The 18,630-nt window shown below is 39.5% G+C and overlaps 2 long non-coding RNA genes and 1 pseudogene across 2 annotated transcripts; 1 reads left to right on the top strand and 2 right to left on the bottom strand.

Annotated features, from left to right (window-relative positions):
* Positions 1-317: 317 nt before the first annotated feature.
* On the bottom strand, positions 318-11,546 carry LOC122077951 (annotated as a pseudogene).
* Positions 3,531-4,668, top strand: LOC122080193. The gene is made up of 2 exons (XR_006140632.1): positions 3,531-4,278; positions 4,419-4,668. It is a non-coding gene; the product is annotated as an uncharacterized LOC122080193 (long non-coding RNA).
* Positions 11,547-14,264: 2,718 nt separating the features above from the next.
* LOC122080194 lies at positions 14,265-15,441 on the bottom strand. The gene is made up of 3 exons (XR_006140633.1): positions 15,145-15,441; positions 14,579-14,797; positions 14,265-14,500 (listed from the first exon to the last, which is right to left on the bottom strand). It is a non-coding gene; the product is annotated as an uncharacterized LOC122080194 (long non-coding RNA).
* Between the last annotated feature and the right edge of the window lie 3,189 nt (positions 15,442-18,630).

The following is an 18,630-nucleotide window of genomic DNA, read 5'->3' as shown; positions in this document are numbered from 1 at the left end:
ATAGATGGGTATAAAAAGACTGCACCACCCCCCGCCTAGATGTCTCGAGGCTGCCTCCCAATGGCTTGTGCGCTGGTGCAATGACCATGCAGGCGGACACGGTTCTCTTGACCTTATTTTAAATAATTTTACCCTGTAAAATAAATAACAAGCATTGAAAATTTTTATAATAAATTCTACACCAAATTTTACCTCTTAAAAACAAACATAAAAAATTTTACATGAAAACAAATGGAGCCAATTGAGAAATCTATTTCATAGCATTTGTTTTACATAGCGCTTTATCTCTCAAAAATTTTATTCAACTTCACCCCATTTCTAATCAAACAAATAGGGCCCAAGAGAATTAAATATGAACAAGTTAGAGACTCTTGGATGACAAAACTCTAGGTGGAACTGTGGAACCCATTGGCCCTTGATCCTCATCCTCGCATCACAGGTCCTTTAGAGATGAACAGGTTTCAATGGACCCAAAAGGAAAATTCTCTCTAATTTTCAGCCCCAAATGGCGAACGATGGACTATTCAGGTAAACCATCTACAATATTGCAATAGAAACATTTAAATCTTTACCAATGCATCATTGCAGATACCATTCTTCATGCATCTCATCAACACAAAATTCTTCATTGAGGCAGCCCGAAAGGAATTACAAGAAGTTCAACACCAACCCAGCTGCTTTCAAAGCAGCTTCAAAATCTGGAAGGGACCTGCATTGCACCAAGAAGCAGTTCAGATAATTTGTACACAAAAAAAGTACTTTCAGTTTCACTATGAGGAAGCATCTCACACATCGTCTCAAAATTTCAATGGACCAAGAACTATGGGTAGCAGGTATCATCTGCGCACCTCGACTAATCCTCGGGGAGACTAGTGCAGCAACCCAGCGTAAAAGAAAAAAAAACCTATTGAAAGATGGGCCAACCTATTTCATATATGACAAAGAAAAGTACCACATAAAATTACACTGGTCCTAAAGAACAAGAAGAAAGGAAGGAGAGTAATCCAAATGGATAGAAAAGGTGGAAGAAAGGAAGGATAACATGGTTTCAGCTATCTTGCAAGTATGCAACTGAAATTTACCTCAGCTATGGTATGCCCAAAATGCTTTTCAATTTTTCCCATTATCATCATGTCCATGTCATTACACAGCAAGTTGAATACAGCTCCTGTACAGTAATCCAACAGTTTCTAGGTTAGATATAAAACACAACAGAGACGGGTAGTATGGAGAACCAACTACAAGGTTTTCTTTCTTCTTCTTTTTTTGGTGGGGGTGGGGGTGGGGGTGGGGGTGGAATATAAAATAGCTGCACAAAACACTAGCTCAAAGCAAGGATCCAGTTAGAGCTAGCTAAGAGAAACACGTACAAGAACAAGTACAAGATGTTATAGAAGACCTTCACCACGAAAAACCAATCAAATTTGAAAATCATTCATTTCTTGAACACTTAAGGCTATGTTTGGTAACCAAGAAAAGAAAAAGAAAATAGTGCAAAAGACATAATAAGACAAAAGTGATGATCATACAATGAGTTTTTTTATGTGTATCTCTCTCTTCAAATTCAATTTTTTTTTTGATTTTTTTCTTTTCTTTTCTTGGCTTCCAAACATAACCTAAGGTGAGAGACTCATGCCAAATCAGAATTTCTAGCATATAATCCATCGGTTGTTTAAAAAACAAAATCCAAATCTTGAAAGAACTCTAATCACCAAAAGAAGAATAAACAAAATATACCTCTAATCACAATATCCCATCAATTTCTAAGGTCAAGTGGTGATGGATCATGGCCTTCACATGTTAACATGGGAAAATAAAACTGAGAATCTATTTATCGTCTCATGCAATTGAGCTAAAGGCGGAAAGCCTAAGAATCCATGCCTCTGATAATTGGTTTTTATTTTACATTAAATTAGATCAAGTACATCAACATAATTTGAATTCCAAGCCTTGATCTCCATATCCATACTTCCCCTGATCAAAGGAATTGAAACCTCCACCAAATACTTGGATGTTTCAACTCTCATAGAACATGTAAATTTCCCATTGTGATTGGAATCTAAACTGCCAGCTAATACTAAATCTAATCCCAATCCATTTGGCATGTACAATCACACGAGTTGAAACTCCAATAACCCAACTTCCTGTATTAGTTTCTTGACAACAAGATTCACGTTCTTTTTGAATATATATCACATACAATGGTTGTTAGATAGAAGGCATGATGTAGGAGTGATTCTTTGGACCGGGCTGAACCCATTCACGAGCTCCGACCAAGAACAGGGTCCAAGATTGGCAGTGGTCCAGTAGGAAATCTAGGATTTATTCGAATTGAGAAAGATATGTAATCTTTAATTTTGGGTTAGTTATTACACAGGTAGAGAAATTTCCAATTTGAGTTGTATTGAGTTTCTATTTATGTTAGTCTAAGTTTTAGGTAGTAATTAGGAGTCATTGTGTTTTTGGATTTTATAAAGAGGTGTAACCAATTGGAATAGTAGATTAAGAGTATGAATTGAAAAGGATCGAGTTGCGTGGTGTGAAGCCTGTGTGAGCTCCCCCCCCCCCCTCTTCTTGTGCAATCTCCATTCTTCTCCACCCCTCCCCCCAACCTTGCGATACCTCTTCTTCTTCTTTGTTTCTCTCCAATTCTCCCATTTTCTTCCTCTATTTTAACTGTTTCAGGTATTGGTTTGATAAACCAGAAATCCCTGCTCTGTTCTGGACGAACCAACAGTCCCCTCTTTAAAGGTTTATTCTCCCTTGTCATTTTTCATCTGAACCTGAGATTTAGGGAGTGAGAACCTTTGCCCTAGGCGACTTGAGGTCCATAACTAACCCATATAAACCCTCCTGCTGTGAGTTCATAGCAAGATTTCAGATCTGATTTCACAGTACCTCCTGGGAGAAATTTCAGAGATCGGATTACCTTCTTTCTTTTCAGATTAGGCTCTCGGTGTTGTGCAAATGATAGGCATCCTCGCTATAAACCTTCCCCTATAGTTTCCAATCAGTCTTGAGAGAGAGAGAGAGGAAGCAAAATGACTTCTAAGATTGATTTGTTCTGCAAACCCATCCTTGGTAATAAGCCTCCTGAATCTCTTCAGGAATTACAATCCCTCTCCTGAAGTCCATCCCCAGACTACGGGGTCTTCACAAGCGTCTCCTGAAATCGATCTTGCTTGCAAAATGTTAGTGTGACCACAAGAATGACGCTCGTAGATGCTACTGTTTAATAATTAATACTGGGAACTGGTCTTCGAGACGGCGCTTATCAAATTTCTCCTCTGGAGTTGGCGTATCACAGTGTGAGTTGGCTGTAAATCCAGTTCTCACCGGGGGCTACCTCCAAGGTCAGCTGAACCGAAGTATATACAGAGAGCACTTGCAGAGGATGCAGCTGCAGGGGAGGGCGGGCCAGGGAAATAACAATACATTTAAGAGCAGGGGTTGGGGCGGGATACAGGATGTGGGGTGTGAAGAAGAAACAAAAATGAGGAGGTGAGGTGGGGTGGGGGAAGCGCCGTTGCGGAGGTATTCCTGTTTTGGTTCTGGGAAGGAGGAAGAGGAGGACGTCGACAACGGGGAGAACAAAAATATAGGCGCAATTACTATCACTCTCCTACACTTAGCCTATATTTATTAAAACTCACCTAACTTTAATTTTTTTTCTGATACTCTTATGCTACGTTTGAACTTTTACCTTTTCTTTTCCCCTATTCTTTTTAAACATCCAAATTACCCCTCATTTTCACCCATTAACTGATTCATCTCTTATTTAATTATTTATTATTTATTTGCTAATCGTTTTTTCTCTGCTCCTCCTCCGTCGAACACGACGGCAGGCGAACCCGCACCACCCTCCTTTCCTCATCTTCACTTTCCCAATAGGAAGAGGAAAGAGCAGGTCAAGTTCCCAACCTCCTCCTCTCCCAGCTCTCCCCTGCCCACCACTAAATAAAAAGAAATTAAACTCCCTCAACGATTTAACCCTAAAAACCTAAGCTTTCTGGCTCTCTCTTCCCCAATTTGCGCTCTCGCTGCCTTGGTCGTCCTTGAATCATCGGTGGTGATGGGAAATTAATGGTGGTCTTTCCGGACCTACGGTGGTGATCGGAAGCTGGAGAGTGTGAATGGTAAGGTTTTCAGGGCCAACGAGCTCCACAGATCTTAATGATGTCTCTACTGAAAGCCATAGAGTGCTTGAAATTTCGCTTCTTCAACATTGAGAGATGGTTCTGAAGCATCTGTTAGAGAGAATTTGAACCTCCTTGGCAGGTCCATTATACACCTAGGAATCTTGATTGTGGTGTAATTTTTTTCGTTCGAATCATTCTATGAATTTACTGTTTTCCTCTTCTTTCTATTTCTCCTTTCTCCTTTTGTTCACCACACTGTGTATAACTCAATTCCATCAGGGTGAAGACAATAGAAGGTTCTACAATGAGGGGAATTCATCTGCAAGAGAGTGCAAAAATCAACCAGTCCCTTTTTGCCTCACTGATTACTATTCTAATAATTACCCTTCTATTATTCTTCCATTCCCTCTTCTTTTTCTTGGCAACTTGTCTACATGTTTCTCAAGGATGTCTTTGAACTTTGGTTCTGTCACTCTTCAGAATATGCCAAATGATTTAAGATCGCAAACAGAAGTTTATATTTTATATAGTGATTCTGCAATGCAACTCAATTACCTTGGCTGGAAGAGTGAAGAGGTTTGCACCCCTGCCCCTTTCTCTGTGCTCTTTCCCTTCTCTCTCCCCATAAAGGGATGAAACAGTTAACAGGTGAAAAGAAGGTGTAATGTGGATAATTAAAAAGAGTAGGAAAAGGAGAGATAAAAGTTGAAATATATGGGAGTATCAGAAAAAAAGTCAAAGGTAGGGGAGTTTTAGTAAATATAGGCTAAATGTAGAGGAGTGATAGTAATTGTCCCAAAAATATAAAAAAACCTGAATAAAAGAAACGAAAAAAGAGAGAAAAAGAGGGTTGGACAAAAGGTTGCCAGTGGTAAGATTACCACGTGTTGGCTCAGGAGCATCCACGTAAGTGAAGATTCACTGGACTCTCCCTCTAAGCCCCTCATTTCCTTAGCATAACTTTAGTTCCTAGTCTACCCTCATACCATAAATCCTAATACCCCTCGTATCCCTGTCTACCAAGCCCTTAGAATATCTGGTTATTTATGAGAGATGCCATCATCCCCTGCAACTCAATATATTTATGAAAGTGCCATTAGTTGTGGGGTTGATTGAGCATCATTATTTGGGTGGGGCTATAAGCGAACTGAACAGGGTTTTCTAAACCCGGGTTCCGCATCAAGGCAACAGAAAATCTCCTGCACACTTGCATGGCCAAATGGGAACAAATGAGGTAGTGAACTTCATTAAAAAGCTCACACCCACAATAAACCACTCCTCTACACTTGCATGATCAATAGGAGAAGAAACCCATCAGACGTCTCTTACCACAGTACCCATCCATTTCTTAATTGTCACATCCTTTATCCGTCACTCTTGCCACTTCACTATAAGCCAATATACACAGAAAAATTAAATGTTTATTCTATACCTTCAACTGCAAATACACCAACAAAATAGCCACAAGTAGAATCTTCAAAGTGTCCCATAGTGATCCCCAAAGCTGAACAATCCAGCCAACAAGCACCTCAGCTAGATTGACACATTACTGTTTTTTGAATTGTACTTATATAGACTGATTAAACCATAAACTTATATTCACTGGAACAATCAGATCTTCAACAGAAACTTAATCACTACTTAAGTTACAAATAGAATTGATGCAGATCCTAACGGGCTTATTTTATTAGGCATATGGGATTTCCTTCACCTAGGTGTGAGAAAATTTCCTTTATTATTATGCTTCTTATTTAGGATTTGGCCTTCCTAGTCAGATTATAATTAGTCTTTAATTTTGTATATAAAGCTTGTAAGAACCAAGGCTCAGGGATGATTTGATTAATAGAAAGTCTTTATTATCTGCCATGGACTGCTGCGATTCAGATTAGGGTGGGGGATTTTTGGAGGACAGTGAGATTCCGAACCTTGTTCTTGGTGGGAAGCCGTTAATCTATCCTTCTTATTCTCTGTTTTTTCTTCCTCAAGTAAGTGTTGTTTCATCTGTTATGGAGACTGTTTTAAGCTGAGTTTTGGGTGGAAGATCATCTGTTTAAGTTTCTGGTTTAGTGCTATCATACTGAGGTTGAATACCCAGCAAAATATTCCCCATTATTTTGGGAACTCATTGAATCCCCTAAGGTTGAAACTTGACCTGAATTTCATAATGATCTGAGTTCTTGATTTTATCTGTAAATGATTGGTGAAGTTTCCCCTTCATCTGAGAAGGTTGAATTTTTGTTGACTTTTGGATTTGGAGTTGGGTTTGCTTGAGATCTTGTAAGGGAGGTGTTCAGCCTGAACTTAAGGTTCATCCCACCTACCCCCACCAAGAATTAGCAGGGGAAAGAAAATTGAAAACAGAATTTGAGAACTAACCTTTGCGGCCAAAACGACCTGCCCTCCGTACCAATCCTATGCAAGTACACCTCATAGTCAGGTTCAGATGGAGCACGACACTTCACCGGAAGATCATAATTTACAACCAAATTAACCTATTCATAGAAACCATATCAGTAACTGAACATGTTGAACTTCAGTAGATGATCAAAACCTCGAGCGAGTATATCAGTTGATATGAGAACTTTAGTTAAACCATCCTTAAAACTCCTTGACTATCTTCTCCCTATCTTCTTGCCCAAGAGCACCTTGAATAGTCGTGCATTGCCAACCGTATTCAACCAGTGACTTATGCAACATGCCGGCACTATTTCTAGTATGGACAAATATAATGGTCTGTCCCAACTTCTCTCCTAATTCAAAAATTTTGTCCTTGATCACTTGTATCTTGGCACGTTCATCTGGACAGTGCACCTTATACTGCTTCACTGCCTCCAGTGACAATTCTTCTTTCTTTACAGACAGTTGATTTCCATCTTTAACCACTCTTGATACAAAATTCTTTACAACCTCATTGAAAGTAGCAGAGAAAAGAAGCACCTGACATAGCATGCAAATGAAACAAGTCAATTAAGTGTCAAGTTCAGATGATAATTCAGCATATAGAAAATAATTAATGCCACAATGAGGTTGTAAAGGATATGTGACAAATCCAACCATTGGATATCTAGGAAATGGTCTCAAGTCTCGACTGGCCTTGACCATGTGTAAAATTTCAGAGTAAAAGTCAATCATACAGCCTCACATGTATTGGCATATTGCACTTGTATCTTCATCCATCCATTCTTTCCAATAAGCTTCATTTTTCCACTGGATTTTCAACTCCACTATTTTCAACTTTTGCTCTCTCACCAACCTGATATCTGATCCCTGGTGGAACAGATCATGATTCCACATAATTCCTTTCAACAGACCATTTCGGACTTGGGACATGATAGACAGACAAATAGATAATAAACATGAGCCAGTTTATTAAATAACCACTTGGGTAGGTCTACACAAGAGGTTTATCACCATTCACCATAGCATTTTTTCCCCCCACATATCTGGAAAGGTGGTATCTGATCCCTACAAAAGAAATTTTTGTTCCCTTCCAGCTTCCCCTACCTGGCATGGTGGTATCTGATCCCTGGTGGACCAGAGCTATATTGGCGAACTCAATTGTGCTATATTTTCCGATGCTTTATTTTTCCATTTCTCATCAACTCCATTTGAGCTAATTAATACTTGACACATGTGAGAAGATGAACTTAATATGGGCACCCAGGAAAACCGTATTAAGAGCATGATCAAAATTCATTTCTTAGGACTAAGTCTCCTTCCCCTTTCTCTCTTTCAAACAAAAAAAATAAAGGGATAAGATGTCTTAGGAAGGCGCTTCATAGTGCAACCATTTCTCATAATGTCTATGCTGGATCCTTCTCCCTTGGGGGTTGGATGAGGTATAGCACTGTAAGACTAATTACCATGAACCTCTCAAGGTAAATTCTATTTGGGTAAGATCCCTATTATTGATCCACAATGGTTAAACCACAAGCTATCACTGCTATTGACGTCACATGGCCATGGCCCCTTCTCATAGCCCAGTTCCATGGATACCAAACCTATATATAATTCCATTGTCCATCAATACTAGATGTTGACAACCATTTTCCACAAGCTTCCTTGTTCTGTCTCTAATCTCCAAAGTCATTTGCCAAAAATGTCTCTACTCATTAACCAGATTTTTTCCACGGACCCAATAATTTTTTAAGGTGCTTAAGGCACTGTTCATTTCGATGTAAAACAGGCAGCAGTAGTAAAATAAAGAACATGAATATCTAGTTATGAAGTTTGTTTTATAGGAAGTAAAAAGGAGCATAAAGTTTAATGATGCAAGGGCAGTAAAATATCTCCCTTACTTTATTTTACTTCAATGCATTTTCATTCAAATCAAATGGAAACTAAGAGGGCAATTTTGGACCAATCAACCAGGTAAATTTTGGCTTATTTGCAGCTCTCCATATAAAGCCCTTCTGGATGAACTTAACTCTGCTACTCTCCTGTCACGACGATTGAGATTGGAAAGATGGAAAGACAGTAGATAGGAGTATTAACAACAGCGGTGTTAGATACCTCCGGTGGAGAGATACCCAGCATTCCATCCATCTCATTTATGTTCCCATTAGTTCAATGAACAGCTCCAAAAAATCAATCAGTAAGTTAGCACAAAGGGAGTGAAAAGTTCAAACAAACAAAGGTAAGAGTTCCCCCATGACACCCAAGGCAACTTGCCAATTCTTCCAAGGTATCAGAGGACAATCTCAGATTCCTTAGCTGATGATGTGAAGCTCCACAAATATCAGTAAAATCAGAAAAGTTGTTGGTGATAGATACTGTTACAGCAAACACCAACAAATACAAAAAATAAACAAACACAGATTCACAAAACACAGAGATTTAACGAGATTTACACACCGATGTGGTGTGCCACATTCTCGGGTGAAGAAGAAGATGTTTCACTATATAGAAGAGATGTTATGGTGGAGATCACTCAAAAAGACCCAAACAGCTGCAAGAAAACTCGCTCTAAAACCCTAGCTCGAAAAACCACCAAATTACAATACTTGTTCAACAAGACGAAAGTACATTATATACTCTTCCAAGTCACGAGTCAATCCATTGGGTCACGGTCGGCCGGGTCATACCCAAAATATGTCGGAGCGGTTCAAGAATTCGAGACAAACTTAACAGATACAAAATCTGCCATTTGGCATTCCAAATCCATCCAACATCCCACATTCTACCGCTTTGTTAATTTAGCATATACAAAAGTTGAATAACCAATATAAAAAGAAAAAGAGAATGGAATCATCCTTGCAAAAAACTTTACTTCAAATTGGGCAAACAAAAAGATTGTAATAAGATAAAGTAAAGCGATAACAATATAAGTTCCAGTCAAATAAAACAATGAACATAAGACACAAATGCCCCAAGGTACAATCTTTCATCAATATGTTTTGTTGGATATGGTAATCATTTGTGTCTAATATGCACCAACCCTCTTTATTTATAATAACGGAGAGAGAATTCTAAAATATTACAAGGACTATTAAACCCTTAAAGGACATAAGGACCTGTTTGGAATCTAAAAACTTCCCGAAAGCAAATTATTACAATTACAACATGTTTAAATGAATTAAACTTAATGATATTAAAGAAAAGAAACAACAATATGCTTCTCAAATACTCAAATGCTGCCTTGGTTAAGTTAATAATAAGTTTCTGTTAAACCATACATAGAAAATGACGAGGAGCATAACAGCAACAAACTCAATTACTAACCCCTTCTTTTAATGTTACATAAAAACAACTCCATAATTATTAACCCCTACTCTTAACATTATAGAAAAATAGCTCCATAGTAATGCAACAAACCCGGCAGTGAGCACTGTTTTTCTCAATATCCTTCACAACTTAAAATCCTTAAAGCCATCCTACAACCAAAAAAGAGAGTACTAAATTAACAGGTTTGTAATCATCTTACATTATGTCCTACTATATCAAAATTGTGAATTTCAAAATCCTACGTAGCAATCAAGAAGATCAGTACTGGTCCACTGTAGTTAAACTTACGTAAGATAACTTTGAATGATCACGGAAGTTAATAGGTTCCACAAAGAGAGATAACAATCATCAGCAAGGATCTCCATGCTGAAGTCGGCAACAAGTATATTTATCACTAAGAATGCCTTACCTATATATCTAAAGGGAGAGGTTCCCCAAGGTGTTTGAGTAGGGGGTAATTTGCATGCCACATCAATGGTGGTGCGGAGAATGGTATTATCCACTGGGGCCCACATGGTTAGAGAAGGAGAGAGAAAATAATGAATCCCATGTGAAAGGGAAATAGTACTAAGGCATCGTGACAATTCTTTTCCCATATGTAAATGAGACCAACGGAACTCTCTGAATTCTGTTAATTTTTTTGTATGTATCAACAAGCAAGGTAAAAATGAGTACGGGACGCCGACCTCTTACGTTCCTAACAGTTCACTTTAACAAGTTTACAAAATAATAATGGAGATCAGGTCGACCAATCTAATGCATGATTTTTCTGTTTATAATCCATGAATGATTCTTATCACCATGATTTTGAATCACAGAGATTTGAGAGTGCCTGAACCACAAAGACAGTTTTCCATCAATCTCTAAAATGTTGTCCATAGCTGAATTGTTCTTGTTTCCACTCAGAATGATTTCTTGAAGAATCAAAGTTTTCTACAACTGGAAGGGACTAGAGGCCAACATTATGCAAATATCCATGTTAGAATAGATAGAAAAGCATAGCATTATAAATAAATCAAGCACCCAACTCCCTAAATATAAATGGAGTTGGGATAAATTTATGGTCTGGGGTTAAAAGATTAGAACAGGTGAGTTGCAACAGAGAAAAGGCGACAAACTTAAAACTCTAAATAGAGGGTGGGGGGGGGGGGGTACTAATACATGTCTCTTTTGGAGGATTTCAAAATGTTATAGGGAAGTCAATATGGTGGCTGATTTGCTACCAAAAGGAGGTGCTCAAGTTAGAGTATCTTCAGTTTGGATTTCTCCTTCCTCATTCTGTTGCAACGAGATTGAGCACTGTGCTACAGTTAGACCTAGATATCAGTTTTCATGAGTTTGGGTGTTTTCTTTGGGTTGTTGGTTCTCCCTCTCTGCTGATGGCATTGCCGACGGTGGAAGTAAGGTGAATCAACATTTGTTTTGTATTTTTTTGTGCCATCCAGGAGTGTATAAACATTAATCCTGTGTTCTTCTTTAGTGTTGGTTTTAATATAGATACTGCTCAAAAAAAAAAATATATATATATATATATATATATACATATGTAAGCTCTTAAAGTCCCAACATGATCACTAAACCTGCAGAATAGCACATGGAGCTTGAAGCACCATTAAGGTAACCTGATACGAACCACATGCGTGATGAGAAACGTGAAGAGATTCTCATGCCCACGTCGGCCATGCCCATACAAACCGCATGCTGATCACAACGACAGGGAGATATCCTGCAGCCTTGGGTGATTATGTGTAAATGGTTAGGATGTGGATATGAGGGAATCAATTCTGTTAGGATCATAAAGGAAGGCATTCTGTTAGTGCTAAGGACAGATGGGTATAGGTAATTGAGGGAGTATATATGTAAGGGATTGGAGGAAGAAAAGGATATCAATACATTAAAGTTACTCTCTCTCTCTCCCTCCCTCCTGGAGAAAAGCTACCTCGAAGCTAGCTAACGTTCTGTACTTATTTGGTTCATAACATTGGTGCTTTCATTGAGAGATATATATGATGCACGACAGAACTTGCCTCCATCAACTGGATGAATCTGTTAAGCTTTTGAGTGAGACAATGGCAGCGCGTGGCGAACGTCTGGATTTCCTTCAAGCAGCCATGTCCGACCAGCAATGTTCCCTTTCCGAGCTCGTTTGCCGCCTCACGGCTATGGATGGTCGAATGGAGCAAGCTCTTCGGTTATCGGCATCCAAACCAGTGCATCATCCTGGTAAGTTCACCGCATCTGCCTCCTCTGGATTGCTTCCTATTCCGGTCAAACCCTTCCAAACTTATAAGATTCCTCTTGACTTCACCGCATCTGCCTCCTCTGGATCACTTCCTATTCTGGCCAAACCCATCCAGACTCATATCATTCATCTTGACTTCCCTCGCTTCAATGGAGACGACCCAATGGAATGGATTTTTAAGGCTGAGCAATTCTTTGACTACCATCGAACTACCGATGATCGGCGTTTATTGATTTCATCCGTTCACACGGATGGCGCAGCGTTGCAATGGTACCAAGAGACAGGTTGTTCAGCGCAGTTCAGCAACTGGGTGGCATTCACCAAAGCTTTGAAGCTTCAGTTTGAGCCCTCAAAATGTGAGGATTCACAAGGAACCTTCGTGAAGCCCAAACAGATCTTCTCTGGCCTTGAAGATCAAACACAAATTGAGACCTTGAACAACCACACCAATAACAATTCTGCCTCATTCCTTACTAATTGCTTCATCCCTGATCCCCATTCTGATATTCCAAGTGAAGTGCGAACAGTCCGACCTAGCTCCATGGCGCAGGCAGTCGGACTTGTGCGCTAGGAAGATAAGTATAATGATGTTCAATGCCTCCTGCCTCGGAAACCGAGTCCACCACCACTGCTGCCTTCTCTGCTAACGCCTTTGAGCTCTATAACTCCACCGGTGGCCTTGCGCATTCCAATCAAAGAGCTCAACCCTATGGAGATGCTACTCTGTCATAAGAAAGGGCACTGCTATATCATCGTTCAAGTGACGGTCGACTCCAAGATTGATTTTGGTTGACAACAACAACACCCACGACTCGATCCAAAGTAAAATTGCTCAACACTTACAACTCGCCATAGAGGCTGCGCCCATCCTCGCCAACTTGATCGGGAATGGAGATATCGTTGTGACTAAAGGTTCACAAGGGAAGGAAAGAGACAGAGAGAGAGGGCAAGGATCAAATGCCGGAAACTGTTCCAGCGATGGATCGTCACGGGCGGTGGGTCTTGCTCGCCTACTAAAGTCTAAATTTAAGGAAGCTCGACACTTCTTACCACGACCTATGGATAACTGGGCCTCATTAATCTGCTCCCCACCAACCCTTACGAGCTTTGCAACTTCACCATTATCTTTGGGTAGTCCTATCAAGCAATCTACCCCAATTGAGACGCAACTCAGACGTGAGAAGGGGTTATACTACAGCTGCAATGAAGGGTTCTCTCCGGGTCACCGCTGTAAGACCTGTCACCTCTTCTTGCTCGTGTCTGATGACATTGGTGGGTTGGCCAATGATGGTAATCTTCCCAACAATGGTGACCCACCGGGTTGCCATTGTAGGACACTTCAGCACTTCTTGCTAGTGTATGACAACATTACAAATAGTGGCGAGCTGACCGACGATGGCAACCTGCCTAAGTCTAGTTCACAGTGGATTATGGACAACCTACAAAAATATACTACAATGCCATGGAGGGGCAGGCTTCTACATCCATCTTGCGCCTATAGACCCAATTTTAGCCTTTATCACCTGGAATTACAACAAATGATTCCACCAACTCCGACAATGATATTGAACTGCCAACATCTATGACGCCACGGTCGGTGGATAGCCCAAGCATTGACACAGTGGGTCGATGAGGAGGTTTCATAGGAGGGCATTGACATTGTATGACGGTGGTTCCCTCAGATGAACCTTGAGGACAAGGTTCTTTGGGAAGAGGATGGCAATGATACGAACCACATGCGTGATAAGAAACTTGAAGAGATTCTCACGCCCATGTTGGCCATGCCCATACAAACCGCATGCCAATCACAACGATAGGGAGACGACCTACAGCCTTGGGCGATTATGTGTAAATGGTAAGGATGTGGATATGAGGGAATCATATCATAAAGGAAGGCATTCTGTTAGTGCTAAGGACAGATGGGTATAGGTAATTGAGGGAGTATATATGTAAGGGATTTGAGGAAGAAAAGGATATCACATTAACGTTACACTCTACCCTCGAAGCTAGCTAACGTTCTGTTCTTATTTGGTTCATAACATACACCCCCCCCCCAAAGAAAAAAAAAAAGGAGAGTCAAATACTGAAGAGGTTAAATAAGTGAAGGAAGTAAGATTTTGAAATATATTTGAAACCCAATGATCAACAATTACCTCAGCCAACATGCGATCGGCCTCATCAAAAATAAGAATTTTCATATCCCTTGAGCTAAGTTTCTTTGCAGACATCCATTTCTTTATTGTACCTGGCGTACCGATCACTATTTGTGCAGTTATTGGTGCCCGTTTCGTAATTGGGATATAATTGGTGCTATCCATTGGAACAGCGCATTCAGAAGTTATCCCTATATATTTCCCCATCTTTTGAAGAACTTCTAGGTTCTGCAACATGTACTCTGCCATTAAATTCCAAACCAAGATTAGACTAAAAAACAAAGGGACAAGATAAAATTTAAAAATCTAAAAATCAAAACCTGTATTGCCAATTCTCTTGTAGGACAAATGCAAAGGGCCTGCGGTGCTTTCAGAGTTGGATCAACCCGACTCAACATTCCAAGCACAAAGCATGTGGTCTTACCAGAACCATTGCGCGCTTGAGCTATTAGATCCTTATGGGGTGGAGTCAAAATCATTGGCAAGCTAATTTCCTGAATCTTGCTAGGCCTCTCAAAATTCATGTCAACATATAATGCCTGCAGCAATTCAGGCGACAGCTTCAAGTCCTCAAAAGTAGATGCAGATGTATATGGTGTGTCCCCTAATGTAAACTATGTCAAAAGTAAACCCATAAAAATCAAACAAACAATTCAAAAAATATAATTGGAGAATCCCATTACTGCTGATACCAAGAACCTATATCAAAATTTAAACCTATAAAAATCAAACCAAACGAATCAAACAATCTAAATGGAGAAGCCCATTAGTGCTGATACCAAAAACCCAGTTCTAGAAAGCACCTACCTTAACTTTCCAATACCAACCACTATACACAATCCCTATAAATCACAAGGGAACGGAAACGAGAGGAGAGATCCCTTACCGCTCTGATGTTTGAATCGTCTGGGTCATCCAGAAACCTGTTGACATTCTTGTTCTCATCAATAGCTAGGGAAGAAACATTTAGCTCCTCAGCTTTGTCTCCGGACCCAGATGGGACAGATTCTGGTTCGTCATCGTCTACTTCGTCACCTCAAGAACGTTTAACTTCAGGCAGATTCACCTTAGGCAGATTCTCAATTCCATCAGTAGCTCCGTTCTTGTCGTCCATTATTGAGGAGAAGTTGCTGAAGTGAGAGAAGTTAGACTGTGCTGCTACTTTTTCACTGAAACAGCTAAGTTGGACTTGTATATTGGAAGAATTTCCGTTCTCTGTTTCAGAGGGAAGAAGGAAGATGAAAGTTTACCAAAAAAAAAAAAAAAAGAGGATAATTTACAGCGTCACCCCTAGAGAATACCAATATTATAGGAAAACCCCTTCTCTTTCACCAAATTAGACTCAGACCCTCTATCGGCAATCTCCATTAAGAAATATACCTTATATGCTGATGTCAGCTATTATATTTTATTTTAAATACCAAAATGCCCTTACTAAATGTAAAGTACCTAAAATGTCCCTGTGATAAGTACCATCCTCAACTCAATAATTACTATACCTTCCTCCCAAATCGAGCACCGGAGATCACAGCAGCGGTGGTAGCGGCGACCAACAGGAGCACCCTTTTGAATAAAACATAAACAGGGGTCAACGGAAGGAGGACATCACCGGAACATATTCGACGGCGTGAAAGCCCTCCCTTCCAGCCCCGAACCCCTTATGGCGAAGGTGAATAGCGGCAATAAAGCTTGAACTCTCTCTCTCTCTCCTTCTCTGAACTTTTTCGGCTACAAGAGTAAAGCAGAGCACTAATGCCTCTTCTCTGTTTCTCCGGTGCCAAAATCATACTGTGAGACATCCATCTCTTTCCTCTAGTTTGGTGGGGACGAATCGAATCATCGACCCTATCTTGAAATGTGATCTAGTTAGCATCTCATGTTGCATTCGTTCAGCTGGACCTTGAAAATAGTGTTTTCCAAGATTCTTTTCAATCATACCTAGTTTCTCATTGATTTCAGCCGTGATATGAGCAGAATCACATTGACGTAACAATTGACTACCATTCAAAGAAAAGGAGAGAAAAGAGGGTACCAGCTTCCTCTTCTTGCCACAAATTCTCTCATATTGTAGTTTTGAGAGTTTCATAAAGAAACTCATCCATCATATCATCAATATGGTAAGCTTCAAATCTAAGATCTTCGAGACTGAGTTTTAAGAGCCCATTATTTCTTTGCTTGTTCTCTACCACTTAAAGAACTGCTTTGATTCTCTTTGCGGTGTGGTGGAGCTCCAATAGCTCTCTTTCAATGCCCAACATCGATCCAAAATCAATTAACAAATGTTGCTCTAATTTGTTAAGAATCGCCTGCACACTGGGAAACACAATAATGTTTTATTTTTTAGAACACCCAAGTCGGCCTCGAAGTTCAAAGCGAGAGAGAGAGAGAGAGAGAGAGAGAGAGAGAGAGAGAGAGAGAGAGAGAGAGAGAGAGAGAGAGAGAGAGAGAGAGAGAGAGAGAGGTTCCACGAAGAAGACACTGGAACTGCCGACGGTAGCTACTGTTTCGGACAGTCACGACTCAAGACTAACGACTCAGTGAGAAATAACTTGAGTAAAATATGATTTATTATTTGTTTTAGTTAAAAGGGTAAAAATGTCATTTCAAATCCTTACTTAATGGAGACTAATAGTAGGGGGTCTAAATGTAATTTGGTGAAAAAGAAGGGGTGTTCCTATAATATTGGCATTCTCTAGGGTGTGGCACTGTAAATTACCCAAAAAAATTAATTTTGGGAGACTATTTGGTTCCACCATGGTAAGGGGTTTTAATTTTGTGGTTTGGTTCAACATTTAATATGTTCAACTCAGCTCATTATCATCCATCCATGGCATTCTAAGCATCGTGCCTCTAAATTAACTCAACTCACAAGTGTTGTCAGGCAGCCCAAGGTAGACATGCGGATTAACAAAACAAGGATATATTGATGAGTCACTCAATTTATTTTTGGTAGGAAGAGGCCTCTTCATTAGAGGTAGAACATGTTCTATCGTTTTACCAAAAAATAAAATAAAATAAAATAAAATAAAATAAATAGCTCTATTGGAAAACCCAAATCTTAGTACTTATGGTTTCTAAAATTCAAGAATAAAACAGGAACATATTTTAGAAATCAAAGTCGAATTGATTCGGTTTGATGGTTTTATATTAGGTTCTTTCTACGATTTTATTTAGGTCATATTTTAGTTGTTTGGGTGAATTTTTTGCATTTTCATCAACAAAAAATATTTTATTAAACATTAAAAGCAATAAAATTTATCATCCATATTGATTGATTAAAAAAATATATAACTTAAACTTTGAAAATAGGTACTTCGATTTGGTCCAATTTTAAACAATCGCTTTGGTTTCAATTCTAAATTGACACCATTAAGATTAATGTGCAATATATTATATATGTAATATATACTATATCTGTAACCTAATTTAAAATCCCTTAAATACGTCCATATTTATAGTAGAATTGTAGCTCTAAATAGGGGTAAATATGTCATTTTATTTTAAAATATTAAATTTCTAATGTAAACAACAAGAGCCCTCGTCCAGGGTAATTATGCAAAATTTCCAACACTTCAGCCACTTCTTTCCCAAGTTTTTCTCCTCTCTTCTTCGTGAGATAGAGATGAGGAAGAAGAATCCCTTGAATGGTATATCTGAAAGATGCTTGAACCAGAGCCCCTCTTCTGTCAGCAAGTGTTGTGAGGTAGCCTCCACCTCAACTCAAGTGGCAATCAAGGTCATCAAGTAGTTGCATGTGAAACCAAGAATCACTACTGACCTCTGAAAAGAAATTATGTTTCATGCCATTGAGCTAAGAACCTGATCAGTTCAGGTAATTCTACGATGCATGTGTACACTCTCACACACGCCAGTTAGGTTAGCACCAACTCCTATGTGAATCATGAAAATCATGGGGTTAACCCCAAGGGCATAAAGAGAATCAAACTCAGGACACATGTCAATTTAGGCATACTCCCTTGCCAACTGAGCAGCACCCTTCTTTCCATCTTTGGTATTTCACAAAATATTGGAAAAGTTTAGTGGATATTTGCCCTACACCGGCCAATATGAAGTGATGGATCGATTCATTGAGAACAAGGCATGCATAATCAATTCTATATCATTAATAGTGGAGCAAGATCTATTTCCAAAATCACAGGGTTCTAGTGGGACGGATCTCAATTTTCAATCAATGAAAGGAAGAAAGAAAAATGAAAAGCTCCATAGAAGCACACAAACTCATAAAACTTGATTTACCGTGGATGCTGTTTGAACTTTGAGAAAGAAAACTATTGGATTTTGTCCTTGTTTTAAATACTAAAGAAGATGGGGTGGGGTGGGGTGGGGTGGGGTGGGGTGGGGGTGGGGGGGG

Source organism: Macadamia integrifolia, chromosome 5 (genome assembly GCF_013358625.1).
Source record: "Macadamia integrifolia cultivar HAES 741 chromosome 5, SCU_Mint_v3, whole genome shotgun sequence".
Taxonomy (NCBI): Eukaryota; Viridiplantae; Streptophyta; class Magnoliopsida; order Proteales; family Proteaceae; genus Macadamia; species Macadamia integrifolia.
Note: the sequence above shows the minus strand (reverse complement) of the source record. Positions and strands in the feature narration are given on the sequence as shown.